At 40.3% G+C, this 21,741-nt stretch overlaps 1 long non-coding RNA gene across 1 annotated transcript; it reads left to right on the forward strand.

Annotated features, from left to right (window-relative positions):
* The first annotated feature begins 2,528 nt into the window (after window positions 1-2,528).
* Window positions 2,529-15,548, forward strand: LOC121634910. Its single transcript, XR_006009322.1, has 3 exons — window positions 2,529-2,805; window positions 8,036-8,037; window positions 15,535-15,548. It is a non-coding gene; the product is annotated as an uncharacterized LOC121634910 (long non-coding RNA).
* The last annotated feature ends 6,193 nt before the right edge of the window (window positions 15,549-21,741 follow it).

The following is a 21,741-nucleotide window of genomic DNA, read 5'->3' on the forward strand; positions in this document are numbered from 1 at the left end:
CTGAGGGTAATATCTAAAGAAAATATTTATCACTCTTTATGTTTGCTCTCCCGCGTCTCTCTTAGTTTAGAAGAAAAGTGGCACATTGTTGGCTTTGCCTGCAGTGCTAAGTGGCTTGTGAATCACAAGGAAGACATATCCTGTTGAAATTGTGCCAACCTGAAGTGAGTGATGATTAATATGAAATAAACTTTTAAATAAAAAGATCCTAATGAACCATTTGATGGAATTAATGACCTGTTCTCTGCTCATTAGCACTGAGGGTACCTGCTGTAGAATGAGTCACCTGGCTAAGGATACAGACATTCCTCGATGCTTCACCTTGTGTAGCCAAAGTGAGTGTATACACACACACAAAATACAATAAGAATCATAGTCCCTCTCCAGTTACGGATGATAAAAACCTTAAATCTAAGGCTTGAAAATGATCAGAAACTTTATAAATAAAGAGGATAAATTGGGATCTTACTCTCCAGTCATGTACATTCATGAAGTCATGTACATCCAGGCATGTACATTCATGAAGTCATGTACATCCAGGCATGTACATTCATGAAGTCATGTACATCCAGGCATGTACATTCATGAAGTCATGTACATCCAGGCGTGTACATTCATGAAGTCATGTACATCCAAGCATGTACATTCATGAAGTCATGTACATCCAGGCGTGTACATTCATGAAGTCATGTACATCCAGGCGTGTACATTCATGAAGTCATGTACATCCAAGCATGTACATTCTTGAAATCTGCTTCCGTCAGTGAAATAATGACGAATTCGGATTTTTATTTTTATGGTATGAGTAGTTGTTCAGGTGTTATTTTTCTGATTGTATCAGCTGATAGTAGCAGAATGTTTTTGGCAGTAATCATTTTTTCAATCATGCTACTATCTACTAATATATATGTGTATATATGTGACTCGTATAGTCGCTCTACAGACCTCAAAGAAAGGCTCCTCTGAAAGCGCCAGTGTAATCAGAACCTTGATCAATATATTTATTGGATTATATATTCAACTTGCAAACTCTAAGCTAATTTATCAGCCGTTACCTTTCCTCTCTCCAGACTCCACACCAATGCTCTCTTGCTGCTCAGCCTCTGCCCTGTTGCTCTACGCGCCGTGTTCACGTGCACAGCAGATGACAGCTGAGTACAGTGGTTGTGCTGCACAGCGTCCTTTAAGAAATGTTGACGTTCACGTTAAATCATTTTATGTTCTGCATTTTGAAGGTGTGACAATATAGCCATGGTGGGCCGCCAGTCAATGTAGGGTAAATGCAGCTTTCTCCGAGGCACTTTCTTCCGCCTCTCTTTGCTGCGCTTTTCCTACAATACACGTGCTCTTTGTTGTGGTTTGAGAGGTGCGGGACTTGGTGACATTACGCCTGTAGTATTGAGCTACATGATAGGCTATAATGAAAAATGAAGTGACTGGTTTTTTTTCTATTGAATTTTCTATTGAGTCCCTCTTTTTTTCTATCGTACACACTCCTATCGATCAATATACTGTATATTATCAAATTATCGCCCAGTCCTAATGTCTGATAAGACAAAAGCAACTCAAAGTACAAATAAAATCTTCAGTTTCTCATGAATGTTTGTCTGTAAATGCCAAAAGGTTAACATGGATTATCTAAACAAATACCTTTTTTCTCCATAGATGGACAATCAGAGGTATTTCAGGAGGCCCCAGCATCAAGCAAGTAAACAGGCAGTTTGAAATGATCAGATAACAGTTTTTCTCGCACAGTATGTATTGCCCACAATGAATGTATCCTACAATGTTCTTTTATGTTTGTTTAATTTGCAAGAAATAATTACAAAGTTTAATGGCCACAATTTAAGTTCAAATATTGTTGATTGTCTTCATAAGTTGCTCCTGTGCTTCATAATTGTGGAGCGGGGTCTAGTAGCTAATAAATGAACAAGTACTGTCACATGACCAGGAAGTAAAAGCTCAAGAGGCACTTTACAAAACGTTTTTCAGCAAAATGAAGGTTTTTGTTGGCGATCTGGACTCTCATTTACATGTGAACAGGGGTTGGGGCAAGAACGCAGCCTTTCGAAAACTGGTTACGAGTGGAGAATTCTAAAAACGCTGGGTTATCTATAGTCATGTAAAGGGAAGGGCGAAGACCAATTTGAAAACATAGGCAAATAACAAGTGTTCCATTGCACAGCATGAAACATTGGTACAACAAGGTATAAAAAACCTGAATGAATAAATACAAATTAAAGTAAGAACAAATTAGGTCAATTACAGTAGCATGACATAACTGCAAAGGCCTGCCCATAGAGTTACTGTAAGTTTTACGCATGGATATAAAAACTGGTAGCAAATTTGTCTGCCTGACGTCTTCTGGCAACAAGGTCCAGAACTCAGGGGCTCTGAGGGATAAAGCTCAAGATAGACAGATACATGTAAATATACTTACCAGTTATTTTGTGTGAGAAAGGACACATTTAAATGTATGCTTGTGATGATTTTGGATTATATGAATATATATATAAAAGGATTAACATGGATGTTCTTGATAAACTTCAACCACGTACATATGACAACCTTTACAGTGAATAATTGGGAACTAAAATTACCACAACAAGCGCTCACTTCAGGGGATACTCCATCTGGTGGCGGAAATGAGTAACTACAGCACAAGAAATAAAATCCAAAATCATCACAAGCATACATTTAAATGTCTCCTCTCTCACATAAAATAACTTGTAAGTATGTTTACATGTATCTGTATGTATTACATGTATCTCATGCTGCTGTGATTGACCTGTTTTGTTCTTACTTGTTCTTACTTTAATTTGTTCTTACTTTAATTTGTAAGAATTCATTCATGTTTTTTATATCTTGTTGTACCAATGTTTCATGTTGTACAATGGAACACATGTTTGTTGCCTAGCTGGTTTTGTCTGTACTCTGTAAAGCACTTGGTAACCTTGTTTAGATAAGTGCTATCTATCTATCTATCTATCTATCTATCTATCTATCTATCTATCTATCTATCTATCTATCTAGAGCTTTTATTCTGACACTTTTACTTCCTGGTCATGTGACAGTCCGTATTCATCTATTAAACAATTACAGTAAAACCACAAAATGAAATGTACATAAACAATTTCAGCCTTTATTTTGAAATTTGTTTACTCGTTTTTGGTTTCCTCCAACCCAAATGAAAACTTAGAAAACGTGCGGTTCTCTTGTTTTTTCATTTTTTTGGTTCAAAATGACAAAAATGCAGTTAAATCCTATCTGACAACAATTTATACTTTCCTACCTGACCCAACCACACAGATTAATCCATCAGAGACATTTAGCTCTGCTTAGATGTGGTTTAGCAAACAGTAACACAGTATGATGGACACCATGACAGCTCCCCAAATGAAGCCAAAACATCTTAATCACCTCCTGGTGGCTGTGTTCTGGTTGAACACTAAGAAAAACTCCAAGTAGACATACCTTTTTTTTCAAAAGATGGTTTCTGTCTTTATAGGTAGTTCTCATGCTGATGTTACTTATAGATGAAAATAGTTTGTAGTTGGATAATTTTAACAGAATTCTCTGAGTTTTTGTTTCCAGTTTTGCCCTGCAATTGTAGAGGTATAGTCAATGTAACTTACTTGTAGAGTACAGGAGCAACTACTGAAGAAGAAGCTGAACAATATTTTGGTCTTGCAGTTTGGACATAAAAGTTATGAATATCAGTAGGATAACATTTTTGTAGTGTTTACTGATTGTAAACATGGCCTGTGAAAAGAGCAAAATCTGCTATGCTTTTCTGTTAGTATCTAATGGTCCATCTATCCGCCGCAAGAAATATGCATTTTTATACCTTATCATGTAAGTATTTTAACTTCATGGTATTCACAAATGAAAAGTCACAGGTTTGCAATTTTTCTTTGGTCTCCAGGTGTCAGGTTTTGATGTTTATAATAGATTGTTGCTTATGTCCATGCAGTAGAACAGGAGGGAACTTTCCAGAGTTACTGTGTTGAGGCAAAAAAGTTACTCTGTCAAGGAATGAGGAGTCTGGTTCCGAAGTGAAGAATGATTACAAGTTTATTGAGCACAGAATTAAAATACAAAGAATAGAAAGAATAGGAAGAATAGAAAGAATAGGATTGCAATCTGAGAGACTGTTCAGAGATCTGACAGCACAGAGATCTGAAGAGAATCTGATAAGAAACATACATGCAGCATCTTTTAAGCAGAATGACCACGTCACAGCACATCATATATCTTGTAAGATAAAAACAAAGAGACTGTCTGTTCCTCACACAGGATTAGACACTTATTGAGCACATAAACAACCCCAGTGACATTAAGGCAGGATGCCCTGCTGGGTCATCCTGAGGCGCCTGGCTGGTATCAGATAAGTCACACAGGTCAGTGTGAACTGCTCTAAGGAATGCATCAACTTACGATAGCAACAGGCTACTCAGTATTAAACTTAATTACCAAGAACTTAAACAAGCTGTTTACCCTGAGAGTGATCAGTAGACACAATATAGTAAAAGGGAATAATATGAAATTTCCACAACAACTGGATGGGTGGAGCAGGGAGCTATGTGGTTTCTATGATTAGGGATCATGACTGAATACACGTTATATGGGCCCATGGTTAAAGATATGGAAATATTCCTATTTATTTTTTCTTTTCCTATAAAACAAGTCAGTCTTAACTGTCTTGATGTGTAATGACTTACTATCCTTGTTGTTCTGTCAAATGACAATTTTTAATGAAATTTGTTCAGTTTTTCAAAAATGAATGTTTAGTACCCTAAATTTGCAGATGTATCTTTTAATATATATGTTAATGCATTGTGGTGTGTTCCATTGTCCAATTCTTTAAAATAACTAATACTGTAAATGTGCAGAAATTCCTATTTGAATAAAATGTACACATTTTCTTTATACATTGTGCCATTGTTTTTTTGTTTTTTTTGTTTTTACTTGGGGAGACCACAATTACACAGCAAGTCAGTAGATGGATATGACAGTTTCAGGAAATTACTACTAAATATGCTTAATTTACAGGGCTTGGCCTTAAATGTAGCCATTTTTGATGTATTGTAATATATTTATCTTGTTTTTCCACTGTTTAATGGTTGTTTTTTTTAATCTACCATTCCCTAAAATGACAGATTAATACTATAAATTTGCAGACATTTATCTTTAGTTTAATGAACTGTTTGTTTTTATACATTATAACCTTGTTATTGTATATGGGAAAATAGTATTTTAACATGAAATTACTCTAGATAAACATGGCTATTTCCTAAAATATATAATTTGTACCGTAAAATTTTAATGTGTTTGAACATAATATATATGTTATTTTTAAGTATAATGGGCATTTATCAACTATGGTTATACTGTATTTTAAGTATTTTTTACTGTAAAACCTACTCCTGTATTTTTACAGTTTTTGTATGTAGTTCTGTGATACGGTTATTTACTGTAATTTTACGGTTTTCGTTTGGAAACTTTGCTGCCAGTACTTTTACCGGTTTTTTACAGTTTTTTTTACAGTGTACCTCCACGGCATCTCTGACCCTCCCGTTCGCACAAAAACAGAAAACGGTGACACCAACAGTCCCAAATAAAATCAAGGAAATGTGTGAACTGTGAGACATTTGTGTACAATCCGCTATTACCTTAGAAAAATACAAGAGTCTGCAATGAGTAAAAGTGTAAAAAAAAAGTTTATTAAAGGGAAATGAACAAAGACAATAACTTGCAAGTAATGAGATTGGTCATCCTGACTTGTGCGACGTCAGGAGAGACTCTGCCAGGTCATAGTCAGGACAAAAGTTTTATACCTTTCTGTTGATAAGTAGGGGTCACTCTGACCAGATAAGGTCTATATTCCAGATCTGCGTCTTCACAAGGATAAGCCTGCAGCCACTATCAAAGTTCTGAGGAGATCGGAGATCGGGGAACTTTGAGCAGTAGAGAACAGAACACAATGAACAATTCACAATGGATAAAATGTTGAATAATCAGAACATGCTCCTTTCTTCATGTTATCACTGGATCGGTTTTTCTGAAAGTATCAGCCTGCTGCTACTTCACTGAAGCTAGCTAATGACTTTAAGCCAAATATGATAACTTAAAGAACACATTATGTTCTTTAAGTTATCGTGGGATTTGGTAAATGAACAAACACACACACGTTAATATTCAATATTCAATTAATATGCTAATATCTCGAGAGATAAGTTTTCTCAATGATAAAAAGCACAAATGGGAACTGATTCTACTACATTTAGTGCCACTATAACAATAACTGTTAAATAATTATAAATTAAAATGATACTGAAAAGTACATAAATTAAAATGAAAAGTCTGGATGGGAGGATGGGAGCTGGTTCCATAAGAGTGGGGCCTGATAGCCGAAGGCTCTGCCTCCCATTGGACTCTTAGAGACTCTGGGAACCACAAGTAGACCTGCATTCTGAGAACAAAGTGCTCTGCTGGGAATATGTGGCACTATGAGATCTTTGATATACAATGGAGTCTGGTCATGGAGAGCTTTATATGTGAAGAGAAGAATTTTACATTCTATCCTGAATTTAACAGGAAACTGATGAAGAGGGGCTAAAACTGGAGAAAGATGAGCTCCTGCTAGTTTTTATGACCCTGGCTGCTGGAGACTTCAGGGTGTATTTGGGACAGAACGCAATTGCAATATTCCATCCTGGAAGTAATGTTACAGCCCGGCTCAAACACCAAACAGGGGAGGCAGGCATAAGGTGGTGTTTTAGAAAAACCTAAATTTATTAAAGAAAACAAACATGTGAAGGTCTATGTCAGCAGTGTAAAGGCGGATTTATGGTCGCACGGCGTCTGCGTAACCGCCGTAGGTGCTGCATAGCTCCGCAGAGGTTTGACATGCATCACTTCCAGACCTGATGTGCACCCATACTATGCAGATGGTTACACGAAGGTACTCCCTTGTGATTGGTCAGTTTGGGATCACTTGTTGCCAGATATCTGGATGTTCTTGCTGAATTTATGTCGTAACCATCCAATAAATTCATCCATCCATCCATCCAATGTCTGCCTCTTATCTGGAGTCAGGTGTCGCAGGCGCAGCTGCCTAAGCAGGAAAACCCAGAGATACGTGAAGTCCTCCACTTGGGACAGGACCTCATTGCTGACCCGGAGGAGGCAATCCACCCTTTTCTGGCTGAGCACCATGGTCTCGGATTTGGAGGTGCTGATTCTCATCCTTGCCGCTTCACACTCGGCTGCAAATTGCTCCAGTGAGAGCTGAAGATCACGGTGCAATGAAGCCAAGAGAACCAGATCATCATAGGACACCTCACAGCTCGTAAGAGGGGGTCCGGCACTCCATACTCCCGGAGTACCCCCCCACAGGAGTCCCCAGGGGACTCACTGGTAACCTTCACCAGGTCTGTCTCTGGGCTATCATCAGCTCTAAATCCGGACTGAAACTCTTCAGATTGTTATTACTCAAATGGGAACATCATTTAGTTGAACCTATTTTCTCAAGAATTTTAGACTTAAAGGGGAGGTTGGATATAGGTCTATTGTTACGCCCGCCAGCTTATCAGCCGGGAGGTAGTGGAGTTACAGGATATGCTGGAGAACAAGTGGCTGTGAAGACTAACCAGCACCCGCCTCCCTTGCGTCATGATTGGCCACCCTACGCTTCACTCCCTGACAGGGTACCCAATCCGGAGGAGAGGCCTCCTTTAAAACCGCATCATCACCATCATTCATTGCAGCTGTGGACTGTGGGACACATGCTTACCAGCCTGAGAGAGATTACTTCTTGTGTGGTTTAGAGACATTCCCTGTGTGTGGACTTTTGGAGATTTGGTGTAAAGGTAACTGCTTTTGAGTTCTGAGTTTGAGTACTGTCCCTGCCTGAAAGAAGGAGACTTTTGTGTTTGGTTTATTAGGAGCTTGGATTTGTTTTGTTTATCAGTATTCCGCCTGTGAGCATGTAGCCCGTTTTGGGGAAATTTATGGTTTGTTTGCTAATTGTTAGTGGTAAAGGTAATTGTTAAACCCGAAAGGGACACTTTTTTAGTTTGTTTATTTTATTTTGTAGTTTAAACCATAGCCGGATAAGGATTGATTGATTTCTGTTTTGATTATTAATAAAGATCATTGTATTTTATTTATCCTTGGTCCAGCTCCATCTGTGTTACAGTCCTATTGACCCCTGGACAAAAGGGGGACGTAACAGTCTATAATTAGCTAATACTCCTGGATCAATGGCTGGGGATGCAGGTGGAAACTTTAGTCTCATTCATGGTTTATCTAATCAGCCTGTCCTCAATTCAGACTATCATTTAACTCTAACGATGACCCTGTTTTCAGCACATTTTGGGACGGACACAAAGGTTTCAGTAGCCTAAAGTTAATGTTATTTGGCTCATGAGTTTGCATCTTTATTTTATAATTATTGCTAAGAATATAGTTAATGATCTCATCAGTCCTGGTTTACATAATTCTTAAATTTAAATTTAAACACTTGGTGTTACATTTAGTGTTTAAATGTGTGTGTTTAAAAAAGTATAAAAAGTAAATTAATTTAAGTAACAAGAATTCCTTTTTTCTTAATATCAAAGGGATAATCTAATTTGCATGTTTAAATGACATCATAATTCTCTATGGCAACGGAACATTCCAAGAGCATGTGACCGTGTGTTCTATAGCAGTGGTCCCCAACCCTGGTCCTCAAGGCCCACTATCCTGCAGGTCTTCGATGTCTCCCTGTTGCAGCACACCTGATTCAAATGAATGGCTCATTAGCAGATTTGTGCAGAGCTTGTCACAGAACCATTTAATTTGAATCAGGTGTGTTGCAGCAGGGAGACATCTAAGATCTTCAGGATATTGGGCCTTGAGGACCAGGGTTGGGGACCTCTGTTCTATAGTACAGAGTTCCATTTCAGTCAGACACCAGACCAAGAGAAAACACTTGCTTTGTTTCAGAGCTTTTTCACCAACGATTTTGGAAAACTGCGACACTCATGGATTTTGAACTGTGAACTGTTACCTTATTTCTCGTTTAGGTTTAGGAAAGGAAACATAGGAAAAACAAGTGGTGTTTCTGTTCTTTTATTTTTACTTTGAAGGAAAGAATGAACTGCCTGGAAGTACACCGATCAGATCGTAAGATCACAAATTACAAGCACAAACAATTTACTCTAGGAATTAGTTAACAATAATTAAAAACTGTCATGATTATAACAATATATTTTAGATTAGGTTAAAGTAAGAAATTGAAAAACATACATATTAGTGCTGATCTTGCTAATTTAGCCAAGAATTCGTTTAGTTATTCCACATTTGTACAGTTAGATGTTACTGTGTTACATGCATAAAATCACTAATATTATTCAACTAGTATTAATATGTATATTATTATACAGTATATTAGTATAGCATATGTAATTATTTCCAACTGACTCAACTAACGAAATGAAAAATATAAAATGAAAAATATAAAAATGATAATGTGAGGAACTGTACCAAACAATCTTTCGGCTACCACCCCAACGATAAAAGCTTAGGCAGGTGAAACATTGCCTACCCGTATATACTCAGTATGTCTCCCTCCCAGAGTATTATGTTTTAAAATTTACGTTGCTCAGTCCTTTTGCGTCACTGACGTGAAAGCTTGTATAGCTTTCTCCTCTCAGTGAGCAGCAGGAGCTGCCGTAGGCCTCTATTCCATCTAAAACCACTAAGAGATAGCAGGCAGCTAATAGCTGAGGAGATTCAGAAGGGGAACAGTCTTCCACCTCAAATACTGCTCTGTAGAGTATCGACTTTATGAATCAAGCTTTGCATCTTAACAACTAACAGCTAGCAGACAGCTGACAACTAGCTGATGGCTAACAAATGATAGATGACTTCCAGACAGCACACAGCTAATTTTCTACCTGAAATACCATTCTGCGACATATCTACTTTGTGAATCTCACATTGCATTTTAACAGCTAGCAGATGGCTAACAGCTAGCAGATGGCTAACACACAGCTAACAACTAGCTGATGGCTAAACAATAGCAGATGACTTACAGATAGCAGGCAGCTAACAGCTGAGGAGATTCAGAAGGGGAAAAGTCTTCCACCTCAAGTATAGATCGGTGTTCTTTGCATCTTCTTTGAGAATCTCGCTTTGCATCTTAACAGCTAACAGCTAGCTGATGGATAACAAATACTAGATGACTTACAGATAGTAGACAGCTAATTTCCACCTCAAATACCATTTTGTGGCATATCTACTTTGTGAATCTGGCATTGCATCTTAACAGCTGACAACTAACAGATGGCTAACAGCTTGCAGATGGCTAACAGCTAGCAGACAGCTAACACCTAGCTGATGCCTAATAGCTAGATGATGGCTAACAAATAATAGATGACTTACAGATAGTAGGCAGTTAACAGCTGAGTAGTTTCAGAAAGGGAAAAGTCTTCCACTTCAAATACCATTCTGTGGCATAGCTACTTTGCGAATCTGGCATTGCATCTTAACAGCTGACAACTAGCACATGGCTAACAGCTAGCAGACAGCTAACACCTAGCTGATGCCTAATAGCTAGATGATGGCTAAACAATAGCAGATGACTTACAGATAGCAGGCAGCTAACAGCTGAGTAGTTTCAGAAAGGGAAAAGTCTTCCACTTCAAATACCATTCTGTGGCATAGCTACTTTGCGAATCTGGCAGTGCATCTTAATAGATAATAGGTGGGTAACAGCTAGCAGATGGCTAACAGCTAGCAGGCAGCTAATAGAAAGCTATCGGATCGCTAACAGCTAGTTGATGGCATCTAATAGCTGAAGAGATTCAGAAGGGGAACAGTCTTCCACCTCAAGTACAGCTCTGTTGAGTAACGACATTATGAATCACGCTTTGCATCTTAACAACTAATAGCTAGCAGACAGCTAACATCTGGCAGGAGGGTAACAACTAGCTGATGGCTAACAGTAGAGGATTTAGAAATAGCAAGCAGCTTATAGCTGAGGAGATTCAGAAGGGGAAAAGTCTTCCACCTTAAATACCCCTCTGTTGAGTATGGACTTCATGAATCATGTTTGTATCTTAACAACTAGCTGACGGCTAACAGCTAGCTGACGGCTAAAAGCTAGCTGATGGCTTAAAGATAGTAGATGACATAAAGATAGCAGGCAGCTAACAGCTGAGGAATTTCAGAAGGGTCTTCCACCTCAAATACCGCTTTGTGGAGTATCGGCTTTGCATTTGAACAGCTAAATGTGAGCAGATAGCTAACAAATAGGTGATGGCTAACAGCTAGCTGATGGCTAAGAAATAATAGATGACTTACAAATAGCAGACAGCTAACTTTTCACCTCATATATCATTCTGTGGCATATCTACTTTGCAAATCTCGCATTGCATCTTAACAGCTAACAGTTGTAAGTAAGGAGACAGCTAAGAGACAGCTAGCAAGTGGCTAAAAAACAGCTGATGGCTAATAAATAATAGATGACTTACAGATAGTAGACAGCTTATAGCGGAGTAGTTTCAGAAGGGGAAACATCTTCCACCTCAAAGGCCATTCTGTGGTATATCTACTTTGTGAATCTCACATTGCATCTTAATAGCTAACAGCTCACAGGTGGCTAACAGCTCGCACGTGGCTAACAGCTAGCTGATGGTTAACAAATAATAGATGACTTACAGATAGCAGATAGCTAATAACTGAGTAGTTTCAGAAGGGGAAAAGTCACCTCAAAAACCGCTCTGTGAAGTATTGACTTTATGAATAACGCTTTGCATCTTAGCCAACTGCTAGCTGTTAGCTGTTAACAGCTAGCAGACAGCTAACAAACAGTTATCCCATTGCTAACAGCTAGCTGATGGCTACAAAATAGTAGATAACTTACAGATAGCAGGCAGCTAACAGCTGAGGAGATTCAGAAGGCGAAAAGTCTTCCACCTCAAATACCGCTCTGTGGCGTAGCTTGGTTGTTAATCTCACTTTGCATCTTAATAGCTAGCAGATGGCTAACTGCTAGCAGGTGCCAATCAGCTAGTTAGCAGGTAACTGCTAGCAGATTGCTAATAGTTAGCAGAAAACTAACAGCTAGCTGATGGCTACCAGATAGTAGATTCTATACAGATAACAGGTATCTAATTGCTGAGTAGATTCAGAAAAGGAAAACTCTTCCACCTCAAATATCGCTCTGTTGCATATCTACTTTGTGAATCTCATTTTGCAACTTAACAGCTAAAAGCAAGCAGGCGCCTAACAGCTTGAAGATGGCTAACTGATATTTGACCACTAACAGATAGCAGGCATCTAATAGCTGAAGAGACTCAGAATCTTCCACCTCAAATACCGCTCTGTGGAGTATCGATTTTATGAGTAAAGCGTTTCATCTTAACAGCTAACAGCTAGCAGATGGCTAACAGCTAGCAGACAGCTAATAGACAGTTAGCTGATGACTACAAATAGCTGATTGCTAATAGCTGAGTAGATTTATGGGGGGTAAGGCTTTCCACTGAATCTCTGAGGGCCTTGTTCTCGGTAGCAAGAGCTTCCACCTGCTTTGGCTATATTCCAAACTTTCTTTTAAGGATTGAAACTCACGGTGAAGAACTTCCAGCAGAGAGAGCCGGGCATCGAGACTGGATAGCTTCCCATCGATGGAGATTAAGATATCCATCGTATCGTTGCCAGTTGGAGAAACTGGGCTGGTCGCTTCAGGGGAATCCGCCAGGCGAACCCTTTTGGAGCCAGTTTTGGAGCTCGTTGTCGCAGCGTTGGACTTCCCCATCATGATCCGCTGGAAGCTTTCTTTAATGAAATTCATCAGGCTGGTGAGATCTTCTTCGCTGTGATCCAGAGTGACCGGGTTAGTGTGGTTTGGAATATCGACCCCTTTTTTTATATATATATATAAATTATTATTATTTTAACTTTTCTCTGTTAGCTTGGGGCGTTAGTTTGTTTTCAGTAGCGCGCCATGTTGATCCTGCCAAGTCTTGCCGAGTGACAGGATGATATGAGTGGAGCCTGCCTCTTGTGAATGTTTTGTAAGACACTGAGAAGCCTGGGTACTGCAGCAGTGTGTAATTAATAACAAATGACTTTTCATTTAATTCAGTCCCCTGATAAAGAGGTATGTACTACTAAGTCTTATGTAACCCTTTACAGAAGTGTCCTTTTTTATTCATACTTTTAAACACTGGCAAAAGTTTTTGTTGTCGGACAACTATTTTATAAATATGATCTCAACATTGCTTTGGTAATCTACTGCCTAAATTGTGTGTACCAAGTGAGGCTGGCCATTTTTTAAACAGCAATGTAATAAACTGGCTTTTTCTACTGCACTCACAGTTTTGAAGCTTTCTGACAAGTGGGTGCTGGACGTGGTCGGCAACACCGACATTGGCGAGCCTTAAGTCGGCAAGTGACATTCAAGGTGTCCGTCTTAAGGACTCTCACACTCACCATGTATCGATCTAACAGGGGTAAGCCATCACTTTAAGATATCTCAGTTTTTTCAATTGTGATTTTTTTTTTTGTCTAATCTGTTATACAGTAACTAACATTATTCACAGATGCCACGCCTGCGTGTAGGGTTGTTGTCCCTTTGGGTCTCAACCAGGAAGAATTTCTACAGGCTCTGCGAAAATCCATTCCTGATATACCACAGGAGTTTGATCTGTGCAGAGTGACGGGCAGAGACAGATTGTGCCATTGGTGGAGCAGACACACAGTGATATAAGAGACAGAAATGCTCTGGGCCGCTCCAATCTGTATCTGCGTCCAAAGGTATTTCAAAATGTTCAAAAAGGGTATGGATTGCTTACAAGAATAGTCTTTCTTGGGTTATTGTATGTTTATGTACTTTAAAATCATGACATTAAATGCAATGGTTTATAGATTACTGGTGCAAGTGGAACTGCAGCTAATCAATCTGTCAACCACAAAATGGCAAGGTAACTTCATATATGATCTGTCACAAATGAACAAGCATAAAATTGTATATATATTTGGTCATATATATATATATATATATATATATATATATATATATTTTTTTTCTTTTAATTTATGCAGCGCTGTAGCAGACCACATTCTACAAAGAAGCTTGGGTAGCCATCAACCAAATCCAAAGATTGACAGGTGAGTAGGGCTTTTTTTGTTTACCCTTCCTTGTCCTTGTAGGTGAGTAGTTTCTTTACATGTCTAACTAATCAATTTTTAGTCATATGTAGAGGATGGGCTGGGATGCGTCCAAGCTTTTAGGCTTTTTTAAAATAACCGTGTGGGCATGTGCTCACTGTACATAACCCAGAGGAGAAGCATCATGTGTGGGTATCCCATTGTCACACTCGACAGTAGCCATCCAGCGGTTGCTACCTTCCACGTTTGTGTCAAATGGATAAAATGAAATTCCATAGGCGCTAAACCAGTTAGAGCAGGGATCTCCAAATCTGGTCCTCAAGGGCCGGTGTCCTTTAGGTATTGAATAATTCCCTACTACAACATACCTGATTCAAATAAAATTGATTTCCAATGCTTGTCAAGTTGCACAAGTCTGTTAATGATCCATTTGTTTGAATCAGGTGTGTAAGGCAAGGCAAGGCAGTTTATTTGTATAGCACATTTCATGTACAGGACAATTCAAAGTGCTTTACATAAAATAAAGGCATTACATATATTTAGAAATAGTAAAAGGCATCAACACATAATCACAATAAAATAAATTACATTAAAATGATTAAAAGCAAGATTAAAGTTAAAAAAAAAAAAAAGTTAACCTGCAGATTTCATGCATAGGCACATGAGAAAATAAATGTTTTTAACCTGGATTTAAAAGTATCTACATTTGGTGAAAGTTTAATCGCCACTGGCAGTTTGTTCCACTTGTTTGCAGCATAACAGCTAAATGCTGCTTCTCCATGTTTAGTCTGGACTCTGGTTTGGACTAGTTGACCAGAGTCTTTGGATCTAAGAGCTCTGCTAGGTTTATATTCTCTAACATATCATAGATGTATTCTGGGCCTAAACCATTCTGGGATTTGTAAACAATCAGAAGGGTTTTAAAATCTATTCTGTGACTGACTGGAAGCCAGTGTAAAGATTTCAAAACTGGTGTGATGTATTCAGATCTCTTAGTCCTGGTTAAAACTCTAGCAGCAGCATTTTGGATGAGCTGCAGATGTTTAGTGCTCTTTTTAGGAAGTCCTGTTCAACGACCATTACAGTAATCCAGCCTACTGGAAATGAATGCATGGATTAGTTTCTCTTGGTCTTTCTGGGAGACTAAACTTTTAAATCTGTTGAGCTGGTAAAAACCTTCTTAGTGACAGCTTTGATGTGGCTGCTGAAAGTCACGTCTGAGTCTATCAATACTCCAAGGTTACCAATTTGGTCGGTGATTTTAAGAGCCCAAGTCTCCAGGTGTTTGCCAATGCTGACCCTCTTCTCTTTCTACGAAACAAAATGATCTCAGTTTTGTCTTCATTTAATTGTAGGAAATTCTCCTTCATCCAGGTGTTTATTTGTTCCAGACACTGACACAATAAGTCTATTAAACTGCAGTCATCTGGTGACAGAGACACAGAAAGTTGGGTATCATCAGCATAACTTTGATAATTAATGCTATAGTTCTGTAATATTTGACCCTAAGGGCGCATATACAAGTTGAACAGAAGAGGTGCAAGAACTGACCCCTGGGGGACTCCACAAGTCACGGCCACTCGCTCGGATTCATAGCTGCCGATCATAACAAAATAACTCCGGCCTTCTAAATAGGACCTGAACCAGTTAAGGACCGCTCCAGAAAGTCCAACCCAGTTTTCCAGCCTGTGCAACAGAATTCTGGATCTACAGTATCAAACGCAGCACTGAGATCCAACAGAACCAGGATTGATACTTGACCAGAATCAGTATTCAACCTAATGTCATTTAACACTTTGACCAGAGCTGTTTCAGTGCTGTGATGAGGTCGGAAGCCGGACTGAAATTTATCAGGATTTCCACTTTCATTTAAAAAGTCATTAAGCTGGTGAAATACAACTTTCTCAATAATCTTGGAAATAAAAGAGAGGTTAGAGATAGGTCTGTAGTCCTTTTCTTTAGGAGGGGCTTAATAGTAGCTATCTTTAGTGACTTGGGAAAAATGCCTGATGCCAGTGAGCTGTTAACTATCAGTGGGAGATCACTTTCTCTGTTTACTGAGGTTTACCTCAGGTTAACTAATTTTCTTGTTTGACTGTGTGGAATTATTAGTTTGCCTGATTGTTTTAATATTTTTGGCTAAAAAAGTTTGCAAATTGGTTGCATTTCTCAGTGGAAAGGAGCTCTGGGCTTATCTGTATATGAGGATTAGTAAGTTTTTCAAGCATAGCAAACAGAGTGCGAGAATTGTTCACATTCCTGTTAATCATTTCAGATAAATGCAGCTCATTGTTATAGTTACGGAGGCTTTGTTTGTACAGCTCATAGTATATTTGAAGTTTATTTTTCCGCCACTTCCGCTCAGTTTTTCTGCATTCCCATTTTAGGCTCATGACCACAGTGGTTTTTCTCCATTGTGTTTGCTGAAGTTGCTCTTGATTCTTATCAGTGTAACAGCATTCAAGATTTTTAGATTGAAATTATCCAGGAGTCCATCAACTGACTCTGCACTGGTTGTTGGTAACAAAGCTATGCCTTCAATAAACTTAGCACTTGTTCTTTCATTAATGTACCTCTTTCTAACCGAGGAGCAGGTTGGTTGGACATTCTGAGTGATCAGTAAATCAAACAAAATACAAAAATGGGCAGACAAGGCCAAGTCAGTGACCGCTACAGAATAAATTTCCACATCCTTTGAAATAACCAGGTCCAGAATGTGACCTCGAATGTGGGTCAGTTCTTTTACATGTTGCCACAAACCAAACATGTCCAATATGGAACAAAATTCCTTGACATTACCATCCATCATGTTATCTATGTGAATATTAAAATCCCCAGTTATGATGAAATGGTTAAAATCAGTAGAGATAACCAACAATAATTCAGAAAATTCATCAATAAAATTTACACAGTGTCCTGGACGTCTGTAGATGATTAGAAATAGGATTTTAGGGATGCCCCTTAAAATAAAACTAAGATATTCAAAAGAAGTAAAATCACCAAATGAAATTTCTTTACACTGGAATGAATCTTTAAATAAGGCAGCTTCTCCTCCCCCTTTCCTCCCGTTTTGACATTTATTCATAAAACTAAAATGAGGGGGTGTTGTTTCATTAAGAACTGTAGCACTTATGTCTTCTGTTAACCATGTTTCTGTCAGAAAAAGAAAATCTAAACTGTGAGAAATGATGAAGTCATTAACTAACAGTGACTTGTTGGACAGAGATCTAACATTAAGTACAGCTAGCTTTATGAAGTTTACACTGGTCTCTGTTGGATTCTGAGTTATACAAGGTATAGTTAACAGATTAGACCCATTCACCCCACAAGCTGACCGTGTTCGATTCCTTATTTTACTAACTAACACAGGAATCCTACTGGGTCCAGGCTTGATCTCAGAACAGCTGTCAGTAGTAGCAAAACTACAGCAAGGACCCTGAACGCATCATGGCATGTTATCTTTGTTGTGAATTCTGCTGCTCTGGGAACCTCCTGCACCTCCTCCCGTGCCCTGCTCGGTCAGGACAGATGAAGTAAGAGGAGGACGAGGAGGGGGAGCCCTGTATTTTTTGGTAGATGGTGGTCTCTGGGGTTCAGGCCGCGATAGAGACATCCTTTGAAGACCTTGGGTGATGTGGAGAAGAGGGTCTGGTGAGGGGGGAGAGCTGGGAGTTGATCGCCTCTCTGCTGTGTCCTTTGCTGTTATCTGTACTCTCATGTTTGGGTTTGCCGTCCCAACAGCATGACGCAAGTGTGCACCAAGTAATCTGCATCCAGTTAGATTTGGATGCACACCATCAGGTCTGAATCGCTCCTTACAGTTAAAAAAGATATTGAAATTATCAATGAACTTTATCCCATGGGTGATACATGCGTTTGACAACCATGTGTTCAGGCCAAGAAGTCTACTGAAAAGTTCAATTCCTTTACCCGCTGTAGGAATGGGTCCTGAAATATGGTGTGCTCCCAATTGACACAGTCTCTCCAACAGCAGACAAAAGTCTTTTTTCAGGATCTCAGAGCCAGTTTTACTCCTCAGAATATCAAAAGACCCTGTGTGGACAATGATCTTCATACCATCTGGATGTGACGACAGAATGGGCGGCAACAGCTCTGTCAGTTCCCTGACTGATGTATCAAAAAGTGTTAAATTTTCCGTCTTTGCCATCCTCACATGCTGTGTTATGGAGTCCCCAATCAGAATTGTGTCTATTTGTTTTTGTGTGGAGGCGCCGATAGCTTCTCTAGTCCTCCTGTTTGTGGAATTTTGGCCTCTCGTCCTGGTCTGGTTAGCCCTGGGCTGAGTTTTAAGGGTATTTCTTGAGTTTTGATATATCCTTGCATTACATTCATCATCTTTCATTTTAATATGAGTCAACACATCATATTTATTATGCAGTGAGACTTCAGGTGGTGGAGTGAGTGCTGGAGCTTTAAATTTCCTGCTGGATTTACAACATCTGAGCAGGTTCTGGCAGGGGTTGATGACTTTGATCTGGCACCAACACTGTTCCAGTAGGAGAGATCAGTCTGATGGTCAAGGTTGGGATTTTCCTCAGCTATTCCAATGTCATTTGAACACATCCAGGGAAGTGTATCAGCCAGGTCTGTAGCGGGAGGCTCCACATTCGACATGCTTTCGCATCTGAAGATTTGACTCAATCCATTTGACAGCTCAGTAGCTTGTACAGAAGCTACTACAGAGTCAATAAATTCTTCATTCACACGAATGTCTTGCAGAGTTTCAATCCTCTTGATGTGTTATCTTCAAAGAAAGTTGCTCACACTCAGTGCAGCCCACTGATACTGCAGGGTTAGGAGACATCATTCCACTAGTTCTCCGATGGCAATCAACTAAATTTATCAAAAAATATATTCGTTCCAGTGATTTATAAGTGACCAGGAGTCCTTGTTCCTAAATTTCTTGCCGGTAAAGATAAGAAAAAAGAAGAAAAAAAGAAGAAAAATGCAAGCAGAAAGAAGAGTAAAGCAGGAAGCGTCCGCACGGCAGCAAAGCAGGAAGTAGTACTGTATGTATGTAGTACTTTGGTAATTTCTATTGTATTTGTGAATACTGATGTGATTTAGGCAGCCTAGACAACTTTTATTTCCAAATTTCAATTCTGTCCTTTTCTCTTTTTAGCTCTTCCTCTGTCTCCCTATCGGGTTCGACACCAACATATCAAGACTAACGAAAATAAGATTATAATAAAAATAATAAAAAATATTACAAACATAAAGGGCAGCCATTTATAACATGTCTGCCATGATAGAGCAAATCTGTCCATCAGAATATGGCACACAGACAGCCGTTCTGTATGTTAGGATGCTGGACAGGACAGGCTGAAAAAAAAAAAGGCTCTGGATGCTGTAGGGCTGTCTTGGCACATGCCTCTGCAGCATTGCGTGGACATCAGGGTCAGTTTCCCTGGACTGGCAGACTGGGGGGGTGGCCCCCCTCTTCAAAAAGGGGGACCGGAGGGTGTGCTCCAACTACAGGGGGATCACACTCCTGAGCATCCCTGATAAGGTCAATTAAGGGGTGCTGGAGAGGAGGGTCCATCGGACAGTCGAACCTCGGATTGAGGAGGAGCAGTGTGATTTTCATCCTGGTCGTGGAACAGTGGACCAGCTCTACACTCTCTTCAGGGTCTTGGTGGGACTCCTGTGGGGGGTGTCTGGGAGTATGGAGTGCCTGACCCCCGGACGAGTTGTCTGGCCTCTGTACGACTGGTGTCAGAACTTGGGCTGCATTGCTGAAAGTAAATCAGAATAGTTTCTGGTGAGGGTTGGACTACGCCAAGGCTGACCTTCGTCACCAATTCTGTTCATAACTTTTATGGAGGAGATCCATTGAGGGGATCTGGTTTGGTGGCCCCAGGATTGGGTTCTGATTTTTGCGGATGATGTGGTTCTGTTGGCTTCATCGGGACGTGATCTTCAGCTCTCACTGGAGCGATTTGCAGCCGTGTGTGAAGTGGCTGGGATGAGAATCAGTGCCTCCAAATCCCAGACCATGGTCCTCAGTCGGAAAAGGGTGGAGTGCCTTCTCTGGGTCGGCAATGAGGTCCTGCCCCAAGTGGAGGAGTTCACATATCTCTGGGTCTTGTTCACGAGTGAGGGAAGGATGGAGAGGGAGATCGACAGGTGGATCGGTGCGGTGTCAGCAGTGATGCGGACTCTGCATCGGTATGTCATGGTGAAGAGGGAGCTGAGCCAAAAGTCAAGGCTCTCAATTTACTGGTCAATCTATGTTCCTACCCTCACCTATGGTCACAAGCTGGGTAGTGACAGAAAGACCAAGATCATGAATGCAAGCGACCGAAATGAGTTTTCTCCACAGGATGGCCGGGCTCACCCCTAAGAATATGGTGAGAAGCTTGGGGATCCGGGAGGGCTCAGAGTAGAGTCACTGCTCCTCCGCATCGAGAGGAGCCAGATGAGGTGTCTCAGGCATCTGGTCAGGATGCCTCCTGGACGCCTCCCTGGTGAGGTGTTCCGGGCATGTCCCACCGGAAAGAGGTCCTGGGGAAGACCCAGGACATGCTGGATGGACTACCGGGATCCCCCCGGATGAGACGGTGAATATGGCCGGGGAGTGGGAAGTCTGGGTTTCCCTGCATAGGCGGCTGCCCCCGCGATCTTTTAATCTTTGAATTACGTGCTCCACATACACACTGAGGTGTGCGTTCCCTTAAGCTCATTCTCAGGCATTTGAGGTCTTCCTGACAGAATTGCAGGTCTATACACTTTGCAGGGCACACAGTTGTCAGTCAGGAAGCCTCTGTTCACCATGATCACAGAGTCTGGACGGGGAAGCCTGGAAAGTCCTGATTCCACAAACAGCAGCTTGTCACTGATTGAACCACCATAGAGGGGGGAAACAAAAGTCACTGGACCATGGGGGGCTATGCCAATCATTCCTTTTAGGGTACAGTGGGACTTGTAGTTTGAGTAGACCTCACTCTGTAGTAAGGGAGAAGAGGGGGTTTGGCCCCTCAGCTCAGTGCAATCCAGGATCACAGTTGTGTCAGCATAGTCTCTGAACTCTAAAGGTAGGTACTCTTTATCTGCTCTGGTGTCATCCAGATTCTCGGTGCACCAAGGACAGAAAGCAAAAAATTGCTACATTTGAGAATTATTTTGCTAACAGTAGACTGGTGGATTTGATAGTCCAAGGGCAAAGGGCAAACCAGAACCAAGAATGTAATCTGAAAAGCTCAGCACAATCAAATCCAATATTAACTATATGTTTACCAACCAAATTCTTCACTAGTCACAAACAAAGCCACCCTGGCGCACTGGTGTCACACAACCACACAGCCGCTCTAAAAGGTTGCTTCTGAGTAGCTTTTATAATAGAGGAGGTCTTCCGAGTCGCCATCGTTGCTTTGTCTGGGTGCGTAGCCGTCCAATTCGGACATCAGAGGGAGGGGACGTGGCCTTGGAGCTTTAGCCAATTCTCGCCTTGCTCTGGCACAGCAGATTTGCATGAGAACTTTGCAAATCTGGCACAGCAGATTTGCATAGTTCTCATGGGTGTACAAGCCTGGGGCCGTAACAGGCACCTGCAGCTGATTC

The sequence above is a fragment of the Melanotaenia boesemani genome, chromosome 23, assembly GCF_017639745.1.
Source record: "Melanotaenia boesemani isolate fMelBoe1 chromosome 23, fMelBoe1.pri, whole genome shotgun sequence".
NCBI lineage: Eukaryota > Metazoa > Chordata > Actinopteri > Atheriniformes > Melanotaeniidae > Melanotaenia > Melanotaenia boesemani.